Genomic DNA, 22,800 nt, shown 5'->3' on the forward strand with positions numbered 1-22,800 from the left:
TATACAAAAAAACTCAGGGGGAGATTAAGACAATCTCCCAGTATGTGGAGGAGACAAACTTAGAACAAATTTCAGAAGCAATGAAAGCTGACTTAGACAAACAAATTACATCAGAGGAAGTAATCAGGACAATAAATATGGCTAAAGTAAATAAGTCCCCTGGGGCAGATGGACTTTCGACCCTATACTATAAAACGTTTAAGGAAGAGCTAGTACCACAGTTGGTGTCAGTGATGAATGTGGTCTTGAAAAAGGGGGAACTTCCAGAATCTTGGAAGGAATCCATAATTGTTTTAGTCCCTAAACAGGATAAAGATTTAGACTTAATTAAAAATTATAGACCAATATCATTGCTGAACTGCGATTACAAAATATTTGCCACTATATTGGCAAATAGAATTAAGCAAGCTCTAGCACAGATCATTCATAAAGACCAGGTGGGGTTTCTCCCAGGAAGACAAGTAAATCAAAACATCAGACTGATATTGAACACCCTGGAAGTAGCAGAAAAAGACCCAAATAGAGATTTGGCATTGTTCTTTATTGATGCAGAAAAAGCCTTTGACCATGTTAGATGGGATTATTTGGAAAAAGTGTTAGAAAAATTTGAAGTTGGCCAACAATTCAAAAGGGCAGTAGGGTCTATATACACTAATCAAAGAGCAAGGTTAAACATCAATGGTCAACTATCAGATTACATCGACATACAAAAAGGGACCAGACAAGGTTGCCCGCTGTCCCCACTATTATTTATTATGGGTCTGGAAATCTTAAATGTCAGAATAAGAGAAGAGAAGGAAATTACGGGTTTAAAGATCAGTGACCAAGAACTAAAAATTAGGGCTTATGCAGACGATATAGTCTGTATTCTAACTAACCCACTACAAAGTATTAAAAAAGTATTGGACATTATTCAAAGACATGGTGACATATCAGGATTTATTATAAACAAGGAAAAATCTAAGTTTTTAGTAAAAAATATAGATGCTAAAAGCTGTAAGAAACTGGAGGCCGCAGCAGACTGCGAGGTGATCCCAAAAGTAAAATATTTAGGTATATGGGTCACAAACAAAAATATCAATTTATTCCAGGATAATTACGTCAAAGTATGGGAAGACATTAAAAAAGATCTTACTAGATGGCAAACAATCCCACTAACATGGATGGGCAGAATTGCAGTAATAAAGATGATGGTACTCCCCAAAATGCTATTCCTGTTTCAAAATATACCCATTATCAAAGGAATAAATTTTTTTGAGAAATTGAAAAGAAAGATTACAGATTTTATTTGGGCTGGAAAAAGAGCGAGGATAGCATACCGGAATTTAATTGATGATAAAGGAAGAGGGGGGCTAAGCTTACCCGATCTAAGGACCTATTACGAGGCTGCAGCTCTGTCCTGGATGAAGGAATGGATAAAATTAGAAAATAAGACCCTATTAAATTTGGAAGGATATGAATTAAGATTCGGCTGGCATGCATATGTATGGTACGATGGAGACAAATTAAATAAAGACTTTAATAAACATATAATTAGAGGGGGACTATTAGACATTTGGAAAAAATATAGAAAAGGTATGGAACCGAAAACACCCCTTTGGTTGAGGCCATTAGAAGCAGTTATAAGACCAGCCTTAAGTGTAGAAACAAGAACATATAAAGAATACCTTATTAGAGAAAATGAAGAATGGAAATTAAAAGGGCGGGAAGAATTGGAGATTAATGATTGGTTTCGATATCACCAATTGCATGAAAGATATAAAAAAGATATGAGGGTTGGTTTCGCAACTAAAAAATCAGAACTGGAAAGAATATGGGAAAAGGGAAATAAAGGGTTAATATCCAGATTATACAAATACATATTAAGTTATAATATGGAGGATAATACAGTCAAGACAGTAATGATATCCTGGGCCAAGGACCTAGGTAGGCCAATAGAATTGGATAACTGGGAGTACCTATGGAACAAAGAATTCAAATTCACAATATCTGGATCAATTAGGGAGAATCAATATAAAATGTTTTATAGATGCTATATCACCCTAGCAACATTGGCAAAAATAGATAAATCACAACAAGGTATTTGCTGGAGGTGTAGGAAACAGAAAGGGACATTCATCCACATGTGGTGGACGTGTATGACCATACAGGCATTTTGGGACAAGGTAATTAAAGAGACTAATAAAATGCTACATAATAAGATTAAAAAAAGCCCAGGATTGTGTCTATTAGGTCTACATAGAGAAAACAATAACCAAAAGGACCAAGAAATATACCAATATAGCTTTGCGGCAGCAAGATTGACCATAGCCAAAGACTGGAAAGGGGAAAAAGGTTTAACTAAAAAGGATTGGAGAGAAAGAATGCGGGAATATATGCTAATGGCCAAACTTACCAACAATAGGAAGAACAAAAGTAATGAGGACTTTTTAGAAACATGGAAGCTGGCCATAGCATATCTGAATAAGGAGTCAGTAACATAGAGGAGTTCCATTAGGAATTTAGGGTTACTATTAACAAGGATATATAAATTGGCTTAAAGGCTTCCTAGTGCTTCAGGGTTGGAAGTCATGGTGAAGGGTGCACGGGTGTGGGGAAGGGGTTTTATTTTATGTGGGATAGGGGTTTTGGGTGCGTGCAGGGTTTGTTGTGTGTAATACGTTGTATGTTTTTGTTTTGTTTGAATATTAGGGTAAACTCTTATATTTAATTTCTAAAAAAAAAATAAAAATGAATAGAAACCTGGATTGAGAGTGGTGGATGACATGTGGAAAGAGCAGTTCTATATGTTTTGAGTAACAGATAATAACATGTACTGTGTTAGAATTGGCAGGCTGGTTGACTAATGTAGATATGCATGTACATTTCAAAATGATTGTTATCTGACTATATTTGCGATAATTTGCTGTTTTGTTATGTAACGTTTCATTAATAAACTGTTTACCCACAAAAAAAAAAAAAAAAAAGAGCGAAGTATGGAACCCTGCGCAGACGGGGAAGCCTTAGCATTGGACGGTTGTGTTGTTAAAGGGTGAAGTATGGAACCCTGCGCAGACGGGGAAGCCTTAGCATTGGACGGTTGTGTTGTTAAAGGGTGAAGTATGGAACCCTGCGCAGACGGGGAAGCCTTAGCATTGGACGGTTGTGTTGTTAAAGGGTGAAGTATGGAACCCTGCGCAGACGGGGAAGCCTTAGCATTGAACGGTTGTGTTGTTAAAGGGTGAAGTATGGAACCCTGCGCAGACGGGGAAGCCTTAGCATTGATCGGTTGTGTTGTTAAAGGGCGAAGTAGGGAACCCTGCGCAGACGGGGAAGCCTTAGCATTGGACGGTTGTGTTGTTAAAGGGTGAAGTATGGAACCCTGCGCAGACGGGGAAGCCTTAGCATTGGACGGTTGTGTTGTTAAAGGGCGAAGTAGGGAACCCTGCGCAGACGGGGAAGCCTTAGCATTGATCGGTTGTGTTGTTAAAGGGCGAAGTAGGGAACCCTGCGCAGACGGGGAAGCCTTAGCATTGGACGGTTGTGTTGTTAAAGGGTGAAGTATGGAACCCTGCGCAGACGGGGAAGCCTTAGCATTGAACGGTTGTGTTGTTAAAGGGTGAAGTATGGAGGCTTTAATCTTGACACGTTGCACTACAATCAGGATACACTGATCCACAATCAGACTTGTACTTACAACCGATCAGCAGATACAGAGATATACTCACGACGAGATTCACACATCAAGAGAGAGACTGAGCATTTCATCTCCCCTTTGACTTGCCATCAGTAAGGGACAAATGAATGACACAACCCCTTGTCCTAAATCTGACATAGTTATGACTCATCCATTTGTGCCGGCGCCTTAGGTATTTCATCATTACCGGGCTGTGGCGCAGCTGGTTAGTAGGCAGCTGCAATAAATCACTACTGACCGAGAGGTCATGAGATCGAAGCCTGGGTCGAGTTAAGTCCCGGACCATTGATAACCTAGTTCGTTGTTGACCTAAGCAGCCCAAAAGACAGTTGCATCTGTCAAGTAGAAAATTTAGGTACCGCTATATGTGGGGAGGCTGATTTAACAAATTTAGAACACCATAAAATTGCCAGCAGCGCGTGGAAATAAATGAGGAAGTACTCCATCAGAGACTCATCAGTGTCACAAGTCTCTGTGTGTGTCTATATGTCGTATGTCTAATGGCATTGAATGTTTGCCATGTATATGTGCAGGGGCGGCTCAAGCTATACGCAAACTACGCAATTGTGGAAGGCGAGGGAAAGAGTGATGGAGAACTTGGTTTGGGGGGGGGGGGGACCTAAAATATTCCTTGCTTACACTTAAAAATTACCTAGAGCCGGCCCTGTATATGTGTATTGTGATCCGCCCTGAGTCCCCTTTGAGGAGTAGAAATACTGTAAATAAATAAAATACGGTATATACTCGGGTATAAGCCAACCCGAATATAAGCCGAGGCACCTAATTTTAACACAAAAAACTGGGATAATTTATTGACTCAAGTATAAGCCAAGGGTGGGAAATGCAGAAACTACGGGTAAATTTCAAAATAAAAATAGATACCAATAAGATGTCATTAATCGAGGCATCCGTAGGTTAAATGATTGTGAAGATTTACCGTATTTCAAAGAAAAACAATAAACTAGCTCTATAAGTGGAAGAGTAGGGGCAACAAAAACAATATAATAATAATAATAATAATAATAATAATAATAATAATAATAATAATAACCAGTACAAGAAAACCGCACTACAAACTAGAGCTGACAGCTGGCACAACAAAACATTGCATGGAAAGTTCCTTGACAAAATGGAAGGAAAAGCTGATAAGGAGAAGACCTGGCTCTGGCTCACGAATGGGACCCTGAAGAAGGAGACAGAAGGCCTGATCCTTGCAGCCCAGGAGCAAGTCATCAGGACAAAGGCAATTAATAATAATAATAATAATAATAATAATAATAATAATAATAATAATAATAATAGAAGACCTGGCTCTGGCTCACGAATGGGACCCTGAAGAAGGAGACAGAAGGCCTGATCCTTGCAGCCCAGGAGCAAGACATCAGGACAAAGGCAATTTATAATAATAATAATAATAATAATAATAATAATAATAATAATAATAATAGAAGACCTGGCTCTGGCTCACGAATGGGACCATGAAGAAGGAGACAGAAGGCCTGATCCTTGCAGCCCAGGAGCAAGACATCAGGACAAAGGCAATTTATAATAATAATAATAATAATAATAATAATAATAATAGAAGACCTGGCTCTGGCTCACGAATGGGACCCTGAAGAAGGAGACAGAAGGCCTGATCCTTGCAGCCCAGGAGCAAGACATCAGGACAAAGGCAATTAATAATAATAATAATAATAATAATAATAAGGAGAAGACCTGGCTCTGGCTCACGAATGGGACCCTGAAGAAGGAGACAGAAGGCCTGATCCTTGCAGCCCAGGAGCAAGACATCAGGACAAAGACCATTAATAATAATAATAATAATAATAATAATAATAATAATAATAGAAGACCTGGCTCTGGCTCACGAATGGGACCCTGAAGAAGGAGACAGAAGGCCTGATCCTTGCAGCCCAGGAGCAAGACATCAGGACAAAGGCAATTCAGGCCAAGATCGAAAAATCAGCTGATGACCCAAAATGCAGACTGTGCAAGGAAACCGACGAAACCATGGATCATATCCTCAGCTGCTGTAAGAAAATTGCACAGACAGACTACAAACAGAGGCACAACTATGTGGCCCAAATGATCCATTGGAACTTATGCCTCAAGTCCCACCTCCCAGCAGCAAAGAACTGGTGGGATCACAAACCTGCAAAAGTCTTGGAAAATGAGCACGCAAAGATACTGTGGGACTTCCGAATACAGACTGACAAAGTTCTGGAACACAACACACCAGACATCACAGTTGTGGAGAAGAAAAAGGTTTGGATCATGGATGTCGCCATCCCAGGTGACAGTCGCATTGACGAAAAACAACAGGAAAAACTCAGCCGCTATCAGGACCTCAAGATTGAACTTCAAAGACTCTGGCAGAAACCAGTGCAGGTGGTCCCGGTGGTGATGGGCACATTGGGTGCCGTGCCAAAAGATCTCAGCCGGCATTTGGAAACAACAGAGATTGACAAAATCACGATCTGCCAGCTGCAAAAGGCCACCCGACTAGGATCTGCCCGCATCATCCAAAAATACATCACACAGTCCTATCTTGTTTGCTGTGTCATAATAATAATAATAATAATAATAATAATAATAATAACAATAATAATAATACATCACACAGTCCTAGACACTTGGGAAGTGTTTGACTTGTGATTTTATGATACGAAATCCAGCATGTCTATCTTGTTTGCCGTGTCATACAATATAATAATAATAATAATAATAATAATAATAATAATAATAATAATAATAATAATAAAATATAAATAATATAAAAATATACATATAAAAATATAAAAATATAAATGAATAATAAAAACTGCTGAACTTGCCGACCGAAAGGTCGGCGGTTCAGATCTCGGGAGCGGAATGAGCTCCCGCTGTTAGCCCCAGTTCCTGCCAACCTAGCAGTTCGAAAACATGCCAATGTGAGTAGATCAATAGGTATTGCTCCGGCGGGAAGGTAACGGCGCTCCATGCAGTCATGCCTATGGCCACATGACCTTGGAGGAGTCTACGGACAACGCCGGCTCTTGGGCTTAGAAATGGAGATGAGCACCAACCCCCAGAGTGTGAGTAGATCAATAGGTACTGCTCCAGCGGGAAGGTAAGGGCGCTCCATGCAGTCATGCCAGTGGCCACATGAAATTGGAGGAGTCTACGGACAATGCCGGCTCTTCGGCTTAGAAATGGAGATGAGTGTGACACAAAGAGTCACACTCGAGTACACTTAGTGCCAAGGGGAAACCTTTACCTTTACCTTGAACTACAAGATGAGCACCAACCCCCAGAGTGTGAGTAGATCAATAGGTACTGCTCCGGCGGGAAGGTAACGGCGCTCCATGCAGTCATGACCTTGGAGGAGTCTACGGACAACGCCGGCTCTTCGGCTTAGAAATGGAGATGAGTGTGACACAAAGAGTCACACTCGAGTACACTTAGTGCCAAGGGGAAACCTTTACCTTTACCTTGAACTACAAGATGAGCACCAACCCCCAGAGTGTGAGTAGATCAATAGGTACTGCTCTGGCAGGATGGTAACGGCGCTCCATGCAGTCATGCCAGTGGCCACATGACCTTGGAGGTGTCTATGGACAATGCTGGCTCTTCAGTTCAGAAATGGAGATGAGCAACAACACAAAGAGTCACACTCGAGTACACTTAGTGCCAAGGGGAAACCTTTACCTTTACCTTGAACTACAAGATGAGCACCAACCCCCAGAGTGTGAGTAGATCAATAGATACTGCTCTGGCGGGAAGGTAACGGCGCTCCATGCAGTCATGCCTGTGGCCACATGACCTTGGAGGTGTCTACGGACAACGCCGGCTCTTGGGCTTAGAAATGGAGATGAGCACCAACCCCCAGAGTCAGACATCAGGGGAAAACCTTTACTATATACGAGTATATACGGTAACAAACCCTGACGACCAATGTTCTCCAAAGTCTGGATTTCTGACAACTCTTCTGAGTTTCTGGCCAGACTGGTTCGCCTCACCAGAGACAGCAGAAGCAGGCGACACGAAAGCGGACGTGCAGCTAATAGATTCCCGTTGGAAAAACGAGAAAAAACGAGTCCTCGCAGACTCGAGCCCTCCCTGGCCACCCCGTCATCGGCTTGAAAGGTAAATTGCCTCTCTTGTCTCCATAATCCATGATGGGACCACAACAAGGGCTGTTTTCTGAGAGATCCCTCTTCACGTCCAATTTCATCTCCACGCGGCGGAAATGACACCGGAGCAAATGTAAATAATTCCTTAATGGAACTGTCAGGCCGAGGAACGTGGGGCACGTGGTCAGAGGCAGGAAGGGGATGGAAACAGCGAGACGCAATGTTGGGGGAAATCATCGCAAACACACCGAAAATGGGATCATCAAGGGCACCGGGTCATCCCTTTCTAAAATAGCTGTATTGCCACAGTCGTAAAGCTGGGTTGGAAGAGCCAATGACCTAGTTTCCGTAATGCAGTAATCCTGTTTTAGAGAGAGACGCCCGTCAATGTCTAAATCGAGTTTGGGATCAAAAGTGAAATATATGGGCCAAGAAACATCTTGTTTGGTAGTCCACGCATCTCAGAGCTCTGCAACGGGACAATAATAATAATAAAATCAGAAACTCCTCAAAGCACAGCAGACAAAGAAGCAGTACAAGAAAACCGCACTACAAACTAGAGCTAACGGCTGGCACAACAAAACATTGCGTGGGAAGTTCCTTGACAATAATAATAATAATAATAATAATAAAACCTAGAAGATCAGGCGGCATAGGACTCCTACAAGTCAAACAAGCAGTCAAAGAAGAAGAACATGCCCTGGCAGAATATGTCAAGCAAAGTGAAGAACCTGCTTTGATTGAAGTCAAAAATCAGAAACTCCTCAAAGCACAGCAGACAAAGAAGCAGTACAAGAAAACCGCACTACAAACTAGAGCTGACAGTTGGCACCACAAAACAGTGCGTGGAAAGTTCTTTGACAATAATAATAATAATAATAATAATAATAATAATAAAAAAAAAACCTAGAAGATCAGGTGGCATAGGACTCCTACAAGTCAAACAAGCAGTCAAAGAAGAAGAACATGCCCTGGCAGAAGATGTCAAGCAAAGTGAAGAACCTGCTTTGATTGAAGTCAAAAATCAGAAACTCCTCAAAGCACAGCAGACAAAGAAGCAGTACAAGAAAACCGCACTACAAACTAGAGCTGACAGCTGGCACAACAAAACATTGCCTGGAAAGTTCCTTGACAAAATTGAAGGAAGAGCTGATAAGGTCCCAGGTTCGAATCTGGGGAGCGGAGTGAGCGCCCGCTGTTAGCCCCAGCTTCTGCCAACCTAGCAGTTTGAAAACATGCAAATGTGAGTAGATCAATAGGTACTGCTCCTGCGGGAAGGTAACGGCACTCCATGCAGTCATGCCTGTGGCTACATGACCTTGGAGGTGTCTATGGACAATGCCGGCTCTTCGGCGTAGAAATTGAGATGAACACCAACCCCCAGATTCGGACACAAATAGACTTAATGTCAGGGGAAAACCTTTGCTTTTAAATAAATGGGTACATTTAGGAAAAGCACAAGTATTTGCATGACTACACACACTGCCCCTCCCTTAACCCTTTGCTCCCCATTGCTCCTCCCTTAACCGTTTCCTACCCACTGCTCCTCCCTTAACCCTTTCCTACCCACTGCTCCTTCCTTAACCGTTTCCTACCCACTGCTTCTCCTGTAACCCTTTCCTACCCACTGCTCCTCCCTTAACCCTTTCCTACCCACTGCTCCTCCCTTAACCCTTTTCTACCCACTGCTCCTCCCTTAACCCTTTCAACCCATTGCTCCTCCCTTAACCCTTTCCTACCCACTGCTTCTCCTGTAACCTTTTCTACCCACTGCTCCTCCCTTAACCCTTTCCAACCTCCTGCTCCTCCCTTAACCCTTTCCTACCCACTGTTCCTCCCTTAACCCTTTCCTACCCACTGCTCCTTCCTTAACCGTTTCCTACCCACTGCTTCTCCTGTAACCTTTTCCTACCCACTCCTCCTCCCTTAACCCTTTCCTACCCACTGCTCCTCCCTTAACCCTTTCCTACCCACTGCTCCTTCCTTTACCGTTTCCTACCCACTGCTTCTCCTGTAACCCTTTCCTACCCACTGCTCCTCCCTTAACCCTTTCCTACCCACTGCTCCTCCCTTAACCCTTTCCTACCCACTGCGTCTCCCTTAACCCTTTCCTACCCACTGCTTCTCCCTTAACCCTTTCCTACCCACTGCTTCTCCTTAACCCTTTCCTACCCACTGCCTATCCCTTAACCCTTTCCTGCCCACTGCCTCTCCCTTAACCCTTTCCTACCCACTGCTCCTCCCTTAACCCTTTCCTACCCTTCCATATGGCGTACAGCAAACAAAGGAATTGATCAGCAACTGAACATACTAGAGAGAGTGGTTTGGGGAGAATTCACCAGTATTTATAGGAGTTGTAGGGACTGGGATGTATAGTTCACTTGCAATCTAAGAGCACTCAGAATCCCATCAACGATGGATCTGGAACTAACTTGATACTCAGACCCAACATGTCCAACTTTGCATACTGGCGGGATTTGGGGGTGATTGACCTTGGCAACAGAGAGTTATAGTTCACCCATATTCAGAGAACATTGAACCCAGTAAGTGACGGATCGGGACCAAACTTGGCACACAAATTCAACATGACCAGCTGGAAATACTAGTGTACTTTGAGGGTGATTGGCCTTATTTTCTGGGAGTTATAGTTCGCTTGTATTCTTTGAGCCCTCTGAACCCCACCAATGACGGATCTGGACCGAACATGGCACACAGACCCAATGCTGCCAACTTTGCATACTGGTAGACTTTGGTGTGATTGAGAGTTATAGTTCACCCATATTCAGAGAACACTGAATCCCGCAGATGACGCATCTGGACCAAACTTGACACAAAGACCCAACATGGCCAACTGTGAATACTGGCGGGGTTTGAGGAGGATTGACTCAAGATTTTGGGGAATTGTAGCTCACCACAATCCGTATGCATTTTCTAATGGATGCATTCATAAAAAAAACAACCCAAGCAAGTATAGAATAAATGATGTGTGATGTCTACAAAGAAGAAAAGGACAACCAAAGGAAACGAGGAATCCGACGAGGACTTCCCACCTTGCATTCGGTGGAGGAAACCTTGACTGCCAGAAAATACATCTCGCCGTTCCTAATCCCGATTTCACAGCCCTGCGCAACTGACGCGTTTCGCCGCGGCCGATTGTGACGGATGCGAGCGCCGGCTCTTGTTCATCCTTCCTCACCTGAGACGGAGCCAAAACGCCTGGAGGGAGTCTGGAACAAATTGCTGACGTCCCGGATTGGCAAGGCGACAGTTGTCTTCAAGACAAAGTAGCCCAAGAGGAGGAGGAGGAGAAAATAATAATCTTGGGGACAAAAGCCCGCTTGTCGGCTTTCATTTTGTCCCTCTCTGGACAGAAATATTAATATTTCCCTGCCATCTTCCCTCTCCCTTTCAACTGTCCTTCAGGAAAAAAGGTGGAGACAAATGGATAGAAGATGCATTTAATCGTAAGATGCAGCCTCCTTTGTGCTCACAATAATAATAATAATAATAATAATAATAATAATAATAATAATAATATCGGGATTTGTAAAAACGTTGGCACCTTCAATGAAAACATGATGGAGCACTGGAAAACTGAACTGTTTGTTGGAAATGAAAGCTATGGACTTGTCAACATCAGGAGAGGAATTTTCCAGGGAGACTCAATGTCCCCTCTGCTTTTCATTATTGCCATGATCCCTCTGTCAACAATCTTACAAAAAACAAATCTCGGCTATCAAACATCTAAGAATTCTCACAAAATTTCGCATCTGATGTACATGGATGACCTGAAGCTGTATGGAAAAACGGAAACTGAAATCCAGTCTCTGACCAACACTGTCCAAATATTTAGCACTGATATCAGCATGGAGTTTGGTTTGGACAAATGTTCGACAGTGGCATCGAAGAAGGGAAAAATCATTGAAAGTGAGGGCATAAATATGCCCAATGGCCAAACAATAAAGTGTCACCAGCCAGAGGCCTATAAATATCTGGGCATATTACAGCTGGACAACATCAAGCATGAACATGTGAAGACTGTGGTCAGTAAATACACACAAAGGGTCAGAAAAATTCTCAAAAGCAAGCTCAATGGAGGCAACACCATCAAGGCCATAAACACCTGGGCCATACCTGTCATAAGATATACTGCTGGCATCATAAACTGGACACTGGTGGAACTGGACAATTTGGACAGAAAAACAAGAAAACTCATGACCATTCATCATTCACTGCACCCTCGCAGTGATGTTGACCGGCTATATCTGCCTAGAAGATCAGGGGGCAGAGGACTCTTACAAGTCAAACAAGCCGTCAAAGAAGAAGAACATGCCCTGGCAGAATATGTCAAGCAAAGTGAAGAACCTGCTTTGATTGAAGTCAAAAATCAGAAACTCCTCAAAGCACAGCAGACAAAAAACCAGTACAAGAAAACCGAACTACAAACTAGAGCTGACAGCTGGCACAACAAAACATTGCATGGAAAGTTCCTTGACAAAATTGAAGGAAAAGCTGATAAGGAGAAGACCTGGCTCTGGCTCACGAATGGGACCCTGAAGAAGGAGACAGAAGGCCTGATCCTTGCAGCCCAGGAGCAAGACATCAGGACAAAGGCCATTCAGGCCAAGATCGAAGAAACCATGAAAATGAACAAAATCTGGCTACCAGTATTAAAAAACTCTAAAATCAAAACAGTAGATGGGAACCAACACTCTGAGGGCAGAGGACAGCTAATGACTGAACAAAGGATGTCCCCAGGCAAGAGACAAAACCTTTCCAATGCTAATTAAGGTGATTGACTGGAACATTAATGCTAGCTTCCCAGTGACAAAGGACTCTTGCCACACCCTGGACTCTCCACAGATATATATATTCTTTCCTTTCCTTACTTAGTTTCCCCATACCTCACAACCTCTGAGGATGCCTGCCATAGATGTGGGCGAAACGTCAGGAGAGAATGCTTCTGGAACATGGACATATATTCCTCACAACCTCTGAGGATGCCTGCCATAGATGTGGGCGAAACGTCAGGAGAGAATGCTTCTGGAACATGGACATATATTCCTCACAACCTCTGAGGATGCCTGCCATAGATGTGGGTGAAACGTCAGGAGAGAATGCTTCTGGAACATGGAGATATATTCCTCACAACCTCTGAGGATGCCTGCCATAGATGTGGGCGAAACGTCAGGAGAGAATGCTTCTGGAACATGGAGATATATTCCTCACAACCTCTGAGGATGCCTGCCATAGATGTGGGCGAAACGTCAGGAGAGAATGCTTCTGGAACATGGAGATATATTCCTCACAACCTCTGAGGATGCCTGCCATAGATGTGGGCGAAATGTCAGGAGAGAATACTTCTGGAACATGGAGATATATTCCTCACAACCTCTGAGGATGCCTGCCATAGATGTGGGTGAAACGTCAGGAGAGAATACTTCTGGAACATGGACATATATTCCTCACAACCTCTGAGGATGCCTGTCATAGATGTGGGCGAAACGTCAGGAGAGAATACTTCTGGAACATGGAGATATATTCCTCACAACCTCTGAGGATGCCTGCCATAGATGTGGGCGAAACGTCAGGAGAGAATACTTCTGGAACATGGACATATATTCCTCACAACCTCTGAGGATGCCTGCCATAGATGTGGGTGAAACGCCAGGAGAGAATACTTCTGGAACATGGAGATATATTCCTCACAACCTCTGAGGATGCCTGCCATAGATGTGGGCGAAACGTCAGGAGAGAATACTTCTGGAACATGGAGATATATTCCTCACAACCTCTGAGGATGCCTGCCATAGATGTGGGCGAAACGTCAGGAGAGAATACTTCTGGAACATGGACATATATTCCTCACAACCTCTGAGGATGCCTGCCATTGATGTGGGCGAAACGTCAGGAGAGAATACTTCTGGAACATGGACATATATTCCTCACAACCTCTGAGGATGCCTGCCATAGATGTGGGCGAAACGTCAGGAGAGAATACTTCTGGAACATGGAGATATATTCCTCACAACCTCTGAGGATGCCTGCCATAGATGTGGGCGAAACGTCAGGAGAGAATACTTCTGGAACATGGACATATATTCCTCACAACCTCTGAGGATGCCTGCCATAGATGTGGGCGAAACGTCAGGAGAGAATACTTCTGGAACATGGCCACACAGCCCGAAAGACATACAACAAGCCTATGATCCCGGCCATGAAAGCCTTCGACAAGAGATAAGTACATTGCTTGATGGTTCATCCACCCTATTGACTTTGAACTTTTATTTTCTTGTGCGTTCTTATATTCTTCAATAAACAGCTTGATTGCTTATATTCTAAGCTCCAGTGTGGTTTTCAAGGTGTCCATGCAGCCTTGGGGTGCGACAGTCTGCTTGAGTCTGGTTGAGAATCCTTTGTTTCAGTAATACCAAATCACAGTCTATTTCGATGCTTAGATATTAGGCATGTCTGATCGATGAAAAAAATGTTTCAATTCTCGTTTCTAAAGTAGGGGGCGCTGGTGCTTCGATATAGAAAGTATTTCCGATTTTTTCCCTTGCTATATTTGTAAGCAAGAAGGAAATCAATGGTGTCTCTGCCTATGTGATCCCACAAGCCTCAACCCAATGCCTTCCATTAGGAATGGACCAGCGACCACCACGCCAACCAATGCCCTGGCAAGGAGTGCAAAGATACTTTGAAAACTAGAAATTCCCTTGCTAAGAGAAAGAACCAGCAACAAAACCCTAACCCTTTCTCCAAACCCCTCTGTGGGAACAGCCAGACCGGGCCACTTCACCCTCTCTCTCCCTCAAGAGGCTTGCTTGCTCTCCGTTTGCAGACCACCACCCTCTCTGCACAAAGCCCAGCCTAGAATGGCTCGCCCGGGCTACACAACGGGTTTGTATGGCAATCTTCCACGTGGACGCAGAGGACCCCAGCCCCCACCTTTGCGTCCATCGTGGAAGCTTCTGATTGGCCGGGGAGCGGCAGCCATCTTAGGCTGCGCTAAGCTCCCATTCAAGGTAGGTTGCAGAAACAATTTTAAAAAATAAATTAAAAAAATATATTAATTTTTTTTGGGGGGGGAGGAATTAACGAAACATTAAGAGACAATTAGAGAATGGGCCAACAATGGTTCGAATAACATTGCTGGTTGCGCTGTGAGACAATGTCTCGGAATGCGTATCAAAAAGCGAGAACAATCCGAAATAATTCCGATATACGATTGAAAACGATTTTTTGGACATGTCTAGTGTCTATGCAGCCTTGGGGTGCAACAGTCTGCTTCAGTCTGGTTGAGAATCCTTTGTTTCTACTGAAACAAAGTTTTCTCAACCAGACTGAAGCAGACTGAAGGATATCAATTCACAGTCTATTTCGATGCTTAGATATATAGAAAGTTTGAAGAGTGTCCGTCGTGTTCCTATACAGATTGCAACTAACTTTACAACTCAACAGCTCTGGGATTTTTTTTATTATTTAATCTTCCCTAGATAAAAAACCGACAGTATAGGAATGCAAGCGTGCTATCTGATACGGCCACTTGGATCCGAAAACACGAAACACCGCAGTTGACGGACTCTTATCTGACCCCGGCAGAGCTCAAACAGAGCTGGTATTTTGTGATTTCTTTCCTTGTAAAATAGGGGGGGAAACCCTTCGGTGTTTGTTAACAAATTGTTGGGATCCAACTGGGTGGAGAGGCCGGGTTTTCTCATTGCAGATAAACAGCCGCAATTGGAAGAAAGGAGGACGGCGAGGAGAAATAGCTAGTTTCGCGGGCGAGAGGGAGACAGAAGATAACACCATGATTGCATTTCTCACTTCTTGAACAGTAGGGGAAATATATATATATATATATATATGTTTTTTGACTTGGAAGAGCTGTGATTGGGATCCTCGGAGCATGAGGCAAACCTCGGGAACTGCCAAGCAATCATTATTATTTCCACAAGTAATCCAGAGTTGAAAATAGCCACGTCTCAAAGAAATATTTGCTGGCTTGCGGAGGAGCGGGTTTAACGTCCTTTCGTATGTTTCGGCCTCTGCCTCCAAAATGCTGGGTTTGTTAGTTTATTTATTTACTTGCTTTCCGACAAGCCTTCGATCATGTTTAGACACTCTTATAATGCATATGAGGGCTCTTTTTAAAAGTAGTGTTGTGCATTCGTGTGGAATTGCTGTTCACTTTCATTCGCGTCGTCTCATTTTCTTATTTGTGTCCCGCTCATTTTTTAAAAAAGAGATTCCACAAACATCTAGCATATTTACAAGCTTCCCTCTACTTTATCGATCATATTCCTCCAGTCTCTTTTATTTGTTCAGATTAATATTTTAACATTTTCAATTTTTTAATATTATTTGAACAAATACCAATCCGTTTGGTTTTTTTGGTTTCCCCTGGTTTGAAGATATCAAATGTGTCAGTCTGTCCATATTCATAATGTCCATCATTTTCAAAACCCAGTGTTCCGCAGTGGGTGTCTCTTCATCTCTCCACAATTTAGAATATACTACACATACACATATTTCTGATGGTCTTAGGCCAGAAAAGATCTCTCCACAAGTCCTTTGGCCCAATTCTGTCGTTGGTGGGTGTTACGAGTCAGACGCCAACCAATATAAACAACTCAGTTTATTGCAAAAACAACACAAAGGAGCCTAAGAAACAACCAAAAGGAGGCTCAAAACACTTTCTCTTCAGTGTGAGATAACAATGTCCAAAGAGAACTCAAAAGGCCCAAACTTGGGATATAATCTTGTTAGGTTTTACAATGTATTGAGTCACGCACTGCTAATGGGCTTCTATTGGGAATGCTGATTGATTGTATATGGGGAATCATTTGGGGAATGTGTTTGGGCCTACTCCAGGTGATTGTCAATGATGCAATCCTGAGTTTGGGTTGGGTCAATTAGTTGGTAACCAATCAAGGATTACTATGTGTAATTGTATTGTATATAAGGAACCATGTTCAGTGTATTCCCCCCCTTCTTAGAATCATAGAATCATAGAATCATAGAATCATAGAATCATAGAATCATAGAATAGTAGAGTTGGAAGAGACCTCAAGGGCCATCTAGTCCAACCCCCCGCTAAGAAGCAGGAAATCGCATTCAAAGCACCCCCGACAGATGGCCATCCAGCCTCTGCTTAAAAGCCTCCAAAGAAGGAGCCTCCACCACGGCCCGGGGGAGAGAGTTCCACTGCCGAACAGCCCTGGAACTTTTGATGTTGTGAAGTCTATATGCAATTAAACCTGTCTACTAGGACAAGATACTACGTTCTGTGGTGAGTCTGTAATATCATCTAGACTGGGGGAAAGACAGTAGTAAAAACTGACAATGGCCGGGCATGTGCTCAAGTGTCTACTGTGGAAGCAGACTGGAAGACTGAAAGTACTGAGCAGGTGTAAGCTACTGGAAGGCGCTGAGACTGTGCAAGTATAAAGTTAAATCTTAACAAATCTGGATTATTCTGGGAAATAATCCGGATTAAAAAAAAAAGACAAAATGGCTGGAAACTCGCTCCACCTACTCGATGGAGCTAAACAAACACAGGAAAGCTACCAGCCACCACCCACAGTGACCAGAGGCCACACTATGCCCCAAAACATTGTTAAAGCAAAACCATGTTGTAAAGGAGAAGTCACAGCCGCCACGTCCGGTCCGCGTTGTTAGGGAGAAGTCACAGGCGTCAAGTTCCAGTCCAAGTCGTCAGGGAGAAGTCACAGTCACCGAATTCCAGTCCAAGTCATCAGGGAGAAGTCACAGGTGTCAAGTTCCAGTCCAAGTCATCAGGGAGAAGTCACAGTCATCGAATTCCAGTCCAAGTCATCAGGGAGGAGTCACAGTCACCAAATTCCAGTCCAAATCGTCAGGGAGGAGTCACAGTCACCGAATTCCAGTCCAAGTCGTCAGGGAGGAGTCACAGTCACCGAATTCCAGTCCAAGTCGTCAGGGAGGAGTCACAGTCACCGAATTCCAGTCCAAGTCATCAGGGAGGAGTCACAGTCACCGAATTCCAGTCCAAGTCATCAGGGAGAAGTCACAGTCACCAAATTCCAGTCCAAGGTAAACATAAAGAGCCAAAGCGATGGAGGCAAGCCGGCAGCTAATGCATAAAACCAACACAAGACAATCCAGTGCAAACCCAAACAATACCAGCCGCCGTTGCCACTAAAAACCCGGGTTAACACTCCCAGAGTCTGACATCCCATCCTCCTGACTCCCAGCCCCACAATCCCCTTCAAAACCCTCAAAGGAATCATCATCAGTGGGCTCCATAAGTATTTCCCGGATTCTCTTCCTTTGTTGCTCCTCATCGGAGTCTTGCTCACGAGTAGTTTTCCTGCCTCTTCTAATACAACTAGTAGCATCTCTACTCAAAGACTCCATCACAACAGTGGGGTTCAAGGGGCTCTTTGATTGTATAAATCCCAGCAACTACAACTCCCAAATGTCAAGGTCTATTTTCCCCAAACTCCACCAGTGTTCACATTTGGACATATTGAGTATTTGTGCCAAGTTTGGTCCAGTGAATGAAAATACATCCTGCACATCAGGTATTGACATTACGATTCATAATAATTTTATAACGAAAATAATTTTATGGCTGGGGGTTACCACAACATGAGGGACTGTATTAAGGACCCGGGGTGGCTTCACAAGGTCATGAGCCTTTTCTGCCAAAGAGGGTTGTTGCCTCACCAAACTACAACTCCCATAGCACTGAGTGGTATCAAACTGCTTTAATTCCAACAGTGTAGATCCCCTCTTATTTATTTATTTACAGTATTTATATCCCGCCCTTCTTTCTCACCCCGAAGGGAACTCAGGGCGGATTACAATGAACACATATATGGCAAACATTCAATGCCAACATCATACAGTATAGACAGACACAGAGGCATTTCTTCCTTTTCTTCCTTCTTGTACTTTTTATTTATTATTTGTATTTACAGTATTTATATCCCGCCCTTCTTTCTCACCCCGAAGGGGACTCAGGGCGGATTACAATGAACACATATATGGCAAACATTCAATGCCAACAGACAAACAACATACAGTATAGACAGACACAGAGGCATTTCTTCCTTTTCTTCCTTCTTGTATTTTTTATTATTTGTATTTACAGTATTTATATCCCGCCCTTCTTTCTCACCCCGAAGGGAACTCAGGGCGGATTACAATGAACACATATATGGCAAACATTCAATGCCAACATCATACAGTATAGACAGACACAGAGGCATTTCTTCCTTTTCTTCCTTCTTGTACTTTTTATTTATTATTTGTATTTACAGTATTTATATCCCGCCCTTCTTTCTCACCCCGAAGGGGACTCAGGGCGGATTACAATGAACACATATATGGCAAACATTCAATGCCAACAGACAAACAACATACAGTATAGACAGACACAGAGGCATTTCTTCCTTTTCTTCCTTCTTGTATTTTTTATTATTTGTATTTACAGTATTTATATCCCGCCCTTCTTTCTCACCCCGAAGGGAACTCAGGGCGGATTACAATGAACACATATATGGCAAACATTCAATGCCAACATCATACAGTATAGACAGACACAGAGGCATTTCTTCCTTTTCTTCCTTCTTGTACTTTTTATTTATTATTTGTATTTACAGTATTTATATCCCGCCCTTCTTTCTCACCCCGAAGGGGACTCAGGGCGGATTACAATGAACACATATATGGCAAACATTCAATGCCAACAGACAAACAACATACAGTATAGACAGACACAGAGGCATTTCTTCCTTTTCTTCCTTCTTGTATTTTTTATTATTTGTATTTACAGTATTTATATCCCGCCCTTCTTTCTCACCCCGAAGGGAACTCAGGGCGGATTACAATGAACACATATATGGCAAACATTCAATGCCAACATCATACAGTATAGACAGACACAGAGGCATTTCTTCCTTTTCTTCCTTCTTGTACTTTTTATTTATTATTTGTATTTACAGTATTTATATCCCGCCCTTCTTTCTCACCCCGAAGGGGACTCAGGGCGGATTACAATGAACACATATATGGCAAACATTCAATGCCAACAGACAAACAACATACAGTATAGACAGACACAGAGGCATTTCTTCCTTTTCTTCCTTCTTGTATTTTTTATTATTTGTATTTACAGTATTTATATCCCGCCCTTCTTTCTCACCCCGAAGGGAACTCAGGGCGGATTACAATGAACACATATATGGCAAACATTCAATGCCAACATCATACAGTATAGACAGACACAGAGGCATTTCTTCCTTTTCTTCCTTCTTGTACTTTTTATTTATTATTTGTATTTACAGTATTTATATCCCGCCCTTCTTTCTCACCCCGAAGGGGACTCAGGGCGGATTACAATGAACACATATATGGCAAACATTCAATGCCAACAGACAAACAACAGACAGTATAGACAGACACAGAGCCATTTCACATTTTTCCAGCTTCACGATTCCGGCCACAGGGGGAGCTGTTGCTTCACTGTCCACTAGTGGCTGTACTTCCTCATTCCTTTCCTCGTGTTTTGCTGGCAGTTTTATGGTGTTGTAAATTAATTAAATTAGTCTCCCGCATAAAGCGTACCTAAATATCCCTACTTGACAGATGCAACTGTCTTTCGGGGCTGCCTAGGTCAACAGCAAGCCGGGTTATTTAATGGTTGGGGGCTTAACCCGACCCGGGCTTCGAACTCATGACCTCTTGGTCAGTAGTGATTTATTGCAGCTGGTTACTAGCCAGCTGCGCCACAGCCCGGCTCTTATGGAACCTTTTCCCCTCCCATAACAATGATTTGCTCAACTGAGATAAAATCAATAGGCTTTGAACTCAACAAAAGCTAATCCTATCCCATAAAAATAGTCGGTGTTTATGACCTGGACGACTTCGGTGAAAACGAACCCAAAAAGGCGGCAGAAACAGGACACTTTCCTCCATCGAGAAACATAATTGCGGAAAAATCACCATGCACGAATTTTGCACAGAATTGCACTCGTGTGTCGAAAAATTGTACATTTGTCAAAGAAACGATTGCAAGGGGAAGAGAATTGCTAATATGAAGGGAAAACAACAGAAGGACGACATCTCTCGAACTCGAAGGCTTGGAGAAATGTGCAAATGGGAATGGACTTGGAACGCCAAGTTCACCTCTCCCTCCCCTCGCCCTCCATCCCTCTCTCTGCATTTCCGTCCCCCGGACAATGTATATATTTTCCTAATCTCTCCAGCTGCTGATGGCTATCTGCTCGGGCGCAAGAGCGAAAGAGACTTTGTGTCAAACGTTGAAAAATGACTTCTCAAGCTGCCTTTTCTCCCCGTCCTGAAAAGGCGGAGTGACGTGGTTCCCGGAATACAAATCGGGCTCTGTTCTCGTTCGGCTGGCCTTGGCGGGAGGCAATGCGCCTGGACTGCAAAGATGCTCCTCCCGGGCCTGCGCCAAGGTCACCCCAGTCGAGCGGAGTCTCGCGGCGGGCTCCGGCACGACTCTCGAACTCAGGACCCGCTCCGAAATGGCCTACGTGGCATCTGCCATCCCAGCGGATGCAACGGAAGATGGTCTTTTGTGTATTTGGGACTTTCGTGTATTTGGGTCTTTCGTGTATTTTGGTCTTTCGAGTATTTGGGACTTTCGTGTATTTTGGTCTTTCTTGTATTTGGGACTTTCGAGTATTTGGGACTTTCGTGTATTTGGGTCTTTCATGTATTTCGGACTTTTGTGTATTTGGGTCTTTATTTGGGACTTTCGTGTGTTTGGGTCTTTCGAGTATTTGGGTCTTTCGTGTATTTTGGTCTTTCTTGTATTTCGGACTTTCGAGTATTTGGGACTTTCGTGTATTTGGGTCTTTCGTGTATTTCGGACTTTTGTGTATTTGGGTCTTTATTTGGGACTTTCGTGTATTTGGGTCTTTCGTGTATTTGGGACTCGTGTATTCGGGTCTTTCATGTATTTGGGACTTTCGTGTATTTTGGTGTTTATTTGGGACTTTCGTGTATTTGGGTCTTTATTTGGGACTTTCGTGTATTTGGGACTTTCGTGTATTTTGGTGTTTATTTGGGACTTTAGTGTATTTGGGACTTTCGTGTATTTTGGTGTTTATTTGGGACTTTCGTGTATTTGGGTCTTTATTTGGGACTTTCGTGTATTTGGGACTTTCGTGTATTTTGGTGTTTATTTGGGACTTTTGAGTATTTGGGTCTTTGTTTGGGACTTTTGTGTATTTGGGTCTTTGGTGTGTTTGGGTCTTTTGTGTATTTGGGACTTACGTGTATTTGGGTCTTTTTTGTATTTTGGTCTCTTGTTGGTTTGGGTCTTTTGTGCATTTGAGTATTTCGTGTATCTGGGTCTTTATTTGGGACTTTTGTGTATTTGGGTCTTTCGAGTATTTTGGTCTTTATTTGGGACTTTTGTGTATTTGGGTCTTTATTTGGGACTTTTGTATATTTGGGTCTTTATTTGGGTCTCGTGTATTTGGGTCTTTCGTGTATTTGGGTCTTTTGTGTATTTTGGTCCTGCGAGTATTTGGGTCTTTCCTGTATTTTGGTCCTTCGAGTATTTGGGTCTTTCATGTATTTTGGTCTTTCGAGTATTTGGGACTTTTGTGTATTTGGGTCTTTATTTGGGACTTTCGTGTATTTGGGTCTTTGGTGTGTTTGGGTCTTTTGTGTATTTGGGACTTACGTGTATTTGGATCTTTTTTGTATTTTGGTCTCTTGTTGGTTTGGGTCTTTTGTGTATTTGAGTATTTCGTGTATTTGGGTCTTTATTTGGGACTTTCGTGTATTTTGGTCTTTTGTGTATTTTGGTCCTTCGAGTATTTGGGTCTTTCCTGTATTTTGGTCCTTCGAGTATTTGGGACTTTTGTGTATTTGGGTCTTTATTTGGGACTTTCGTATATTTGGGTCTTTGGTGTGTTTGGGTCTTTTGTGTATTTGGGACTTACGTGTATTTGGATCTTTTTTGTATTTTGGTCTCTTGTTGGTTTG

At 42.9% G+C, this 22,800-nt stretch overlaps 1 protein-coding gene across 2 annotated transcripts in view; it reads right to left on the minus strand.

The window, feature by feature from the left end:
• igsf21 (immunoglobin superfamily member 21) overlaps window positions 1–22,800 on the minus strand; it is a 296,609-nt gene that overhangs the window by 209,591 nt on the left and 64,218 nt on the right. The gene's annotated exons all lie outside the window — the stretch shown is intronic.

Source organism: Anolis carolinensis, unplaced genomic scaffold (genome assembly GCF_035594765.1).
Source record: "Anolis carolinensis isolate JA03-04 unplaced genomic scaffold, rAnoCar3.1.pri scaffold_15, whole genome shotgun sequence".
NCBI classification, from domain to species: domain Eukaryota; kingdom Metazoa; phylum Chordata; class Lepidosauria; order Squamata; family Dactyloidae; genus Anolis; species Anolis carolinensis.